Genomic DNA, 4,816 nt, shown 5'->3' with positions numbered 1-4,816 from the left:
TGGTTAAGTATTCAGCCCAATGATCTCACATCCTCCACAGCAGTTGAAGACTCATAAACACATTTTATGTCTGTATTGGTATGCTGTCGTAATTTGGGAGACACATTGCCTGGGAACATAATTGTTGAATATGAAAGCCTAGTTAGATGCTGAGAGATCTCAGCCAGATGTAACATTCCAGTAATCAAAATTAAGTTATTGCAGGAACAAATAGAAAGTAGTGAAAGGTTAACTTTATATAGCTGTTGTTTCTTTTTCTTAAAACCTTAATTCATTTTTGTCTTCAAAAGCAGGGACTAGGAGAAGACAATGATGTCTGTTGTGGCAGGAGAAGAAGAAATCCAAGGAATTGTAGAGTCAGTAGAACTAGCTGGGGAAGAAATTTCATATAAAGCATTAAATTATAAAGCATATCTGATTAGAGCTGTACATGTATAAAGCATGACCTTCCAGAGCTCCAAGAAACGGGGATAAGTGAATTGTAGTATCAATTGGTGGAGAAGTACACAGATGGATGTAGAAGATATGGTAGAGAACAGGCTTCACAGAAAACTCAGAATTTGCAGATGCCTACTGCATAAGATGATTTCAAGGCTGTTCTAGATAAGCTGACCTAGGGAAGTATGTCTATAAGAAAAAATGTAAAGGAACAGAGAGTCAACTGAAAGACACAAGTAATTAAGGGATGAGTTTGTGCTGTGACATGAAAAACAGGAATTGAGAGAAGGCGGGAAAGAAGGAATTTGGTGAAGAATAGCCAGCTTCAAAAAAGACAGGAGGAAGAATAGAGTGGCAACCACTGTCTGGGGAAGAAGAGAAAAAAATACACATGGAAAAAAAAGACTAGTCAGGATAATATGGATATTAAAGAGTGAAGTTCAAAACCAGCATCTGGAAGTGACCAGTCTATATATCTGGGACTTCCGTTTACGAAGGTCTGTTGTTTTGAATGGCTCTATAGTAGCGAAATATTTGCTCTCTGACTGAAAAAAGGGTGTGAGTGGAGGACTCAGTGGGGTCAAATAATCTTGGCAGGCATAAAGGAGATCCACCCACCTCTCTGAAGAGTAAGACCCTAGCTGGAACACATTGAAAGTCAGTTTGCTGGGCAAAGGCAAATACTTAATGGTGAAAACTCAGGGATCTTCTCTTTCTGTCACATATTCTACAACCAGTCTAAAGGAGCATGCGTAAACACTTAGGGTAGTTGAATCCCACAATTAATCCATGGGTAGTGTATTGTAGTGAGTAACCTAATACAGAGCTAGTCTTATTTTCCTAATAGGCATCTGGATCCTGCTTTCTTATCTGTTCAAGGGCCTAGCTTCAAGATGAGTGGATAATGTTGGCACACCCTACCTTCCTTCATACACTCCCTGTCCGCTGATGGTGGGGATTTTTCCCTCCATTCAAGGCTGAGATGTGGTTAGACAGTAGGTCTTCTACTTTTCAGAAAAGTACTTTAGCTAATAGGTAGAAAATTACCATCCTGAAAGAAGTGAAATATGCTTGATAAAACAACCACATCTGTAGACTGTGGAAATGCAATAGCTCTTCTCTATCATATCTCTGTAAAGCATGTAATGGGATGCCACATAGGGTGTTATCAGTTAAACTAGTGAAAATGGAGATCAATGAAAGTGGTCCATGTTGGGCAAGAAGCTGCTTAAAGATGCATGCATAAAGATGTTATTGGGTAGTGGTGTACAGGAGCACCAAAGGAGCAGAGTTCGGACACGTTTCACTTGCGGTAGGAAAAATTGTGGGCAGCACTGGTGACACAAAGGTTTGAGAGATGATCAAGGTATGAATGATCAAGATACAGAGAAAAACTGAATGGCCTGAGGACTAGTGGGATAGATTTCTGCAAAACAAAATGTCATGTATTTAACTTGGACAAGGACAAGAAAAAGGCTTCTGTTATAAACCAGAAACTAATCAGTTAAAATCGACAGAGGATGGGAACTTGGGCATATTATTTACCAGGATAAGTACGTACTACCAGTGTGGTGTGATACAGCCAAGAAAGACAAATATGGACTTGAAGGCAATTACCTGTAGAAAGAAGAGTGGCTATTTTTCAAACATCATCTGGAACTCCATGTCCTACATGGGGCTCCAATATTCAAGAAGGGTGAACTCAAACAGGTGCACAGAAGCATTGTGAGGTTCAACAGGGCAATGGCAAGCATCTTGTCTGGAGAAGCTAGAAGAATATGGTATCTTTTTAGCAAAGCAGTCCTTCATTTCATAAAGATGTTACAGAAAGAAAATATCTATTTAAGCTAAAAGACAGAGTTGTCAGAAAAGACAGAAATAAACTCCATAAATGTAAACCGCCCATGTGCAAATTCAGACCGGAAGTTTGAAGAACTTTTCTAACCAGTATTGTGAGGGGAGCAGAGGAAGTAAAAACCCAAATTGCTGAAAAGGAAGTTGATAAAAAAAGATATAATATGATGTCTGCAATAACAAGAGACTAGTTCCTGTGACTCAGGAGGACTTGTTGAACTCAAGAGCCAGTTTCTTAAATTAGATACATTTTTATAGTTCAACATAATCAGCATACCTATGGCAGTGAATTACTGTCTATCTAAATGAGACTGGATTCATGTGTTCAGGTGAGGAAAGAGCATTAAGATCATCAATTACGAATTCTAATGCAATGCAGCCCATAGAAACTCACTCACTCATTTTTGCTTCAGGCCCAAGCTTCTCTTTGATCTCTAACACATCTTTTCAGAAAGGTATCCAGATTTAATTTAAAAGCTTGAAGTGAAGTAGAATCCACCACACTGAACTGCAACATCTATTGAAACTGGGGTGCAGATGGGGTTTGAGAGAATAGCTTTTGACCTGTGTGATTTTTTTTATTTTTTATTTTTGCCATTGTTGACAGGCTTTATGAGGAAATACATCAGACAGATCATTGTGGAAGATATTAAACTTCCTACATCTATTCTGATCTGATGAATTCCTTTTCAATAGCCTCAGGAGGGTTTAGTAGCCCATGGTACGTTTTTTTCTGCTGTTGAGTTCAACTTTGAAATCAGTGAAGTGATTTCAATTTACAGCAGGAGAGAATTTGATCCTTTATGAGTATGATTAATGGACTTTCTGGGATGAGCAAATATTTTCTAAGTAACCCAACAGGTCGGAAAACAGCTATATATTTTACCTCTGGGTAAAACCAGCAGACTTTATCGTATGGCATACTGCTAGAGTAGTATTTCCCTTAATATTAGCTTCCTAAATCTGGTTCATACTCTAAGTTAATGCTTTAAGTTCTGTCTGTACTTAGAAAAGAGAGATAAAAACTTGCCAATGATAAGTCACCTCACCTGTTTTATATACTTGGGATGAATCTCCTTCCGGTTAGAAAAATAAATCAAATTACAGACCTATCTTTCAGGTGGCTGAAATTAAGTGAAAGGAGTCCAATATATCAAATCTGGAAGAGAAATATCCTCTTTACAGAGAAGCCTAAGAGGCTCTCATGGAATAAATTTGGAGTAGTGGACTAATAAGACAAGATAAAACAAAATTGCAGTACTTATGCAAACATGGATCTGATTTCTGTGTGATATGGAAAAAGGAAAGGAGAGGAAACCATTCAGATCTGGGAATAAATTTAAGACTCCTTATAAAGATCTACGAACATTAAAAATCTAGTATGGACATGAACATAAGCATAACTAGATAGTCACTAGATTCATTCTTCTCTTGCAACATGTCTGTTTGGCTGCAGTATTTCATTGACATTCCTTCCAGAGACCACAGGCACCCTGAAGCACAGTCCCGTGCAACCAGCAGTGTGCATCCAGGAGGATGCTCCCATTATATATGACTTCTTTTGACAAGGAGCTTACTGCTTGCAGCGCTATGGTTATTTCTTATTTCTAGTACCCAAAGACTCTTTAAAGTGCAGTGGTGCCAGACTTTGAAGTAAATCTCTGACTAATTAAAAACCTTGTCCAAAGGACTCCTTTTATGCATAGGCAGCATATACCTTTTAAAAAGATAGCTTGAATATGTTTAATCTGTAGTGTGGCACATGAGAATAAAGACGGTGTGTCCAAACTCTGCTCTTAAGCTTCAGCAATCAGCACAGCCATCTGGAGGTCAAGTATTTTTAGTGGTCTGACTTGGATTAGAGTATGAACCTCATGCGCATGAATCATCACAAGGATTAATGAAGTGTATAAAGTGTGTGTGCTTGCTAATCTCATCTATGGGTACGACAAAGGAAGAAATATGTCATTTTGAGATGGCAAATGGTTTAACAAAGAAAAGACACAAAGCCTAACCATATGCTGATGAGGATCCTACAGCTTATGCCTTTTATTATCTTAACAGTTAAGAACTATAGCAATTGTGCTCAAAGGAGGCATGGCATGAAAATGATCATGTTTCACTTTTATCTGTGAAGTTTTCACTCTTCTTCCTTTTGGCATTCCTACCTCTGTTTTTATCAATTATATAGAGTCTATTTTAAATTAAAACTAGAGATTTATCATTTGCATTGATTTTAATTCACACTTCCTGAAAGATCTTGTGGCTTGTCCCATGGATATAAACATGGTTGCTCAAGACTTGGCTTTGGCTTGACCAAATACTTCCTCAGGGGCAAGTATTTGTCATAGCAACTCTGATAACAAAATAATAAGTTTCCTAACTTAAATTTGGCCTAAGTTGCTACATCAGTTTTTTTTTAACTAGAAGGTTAACAGGGGTCTCTGCCATTCTAGCTATCCATGCAGGGCAGACACTCTGAGGCTCAGCAGTTCCATAAATATTATCTTCCTTGGCCCTGCAG

Source organism: Anser anser, assembly GCF_964211835.1.
Source record: "Anser anser genome assembly, chromosome: 1".
In the NCBI taxonomy this organism is placed as follows: Eukaryota; Metazoa; Chordata; class Aves; order Anseriformes; family Anatidae; genus Anser; species Anser anser.
Note: the sequence above shows the minus strand (reverse complement) of the source record.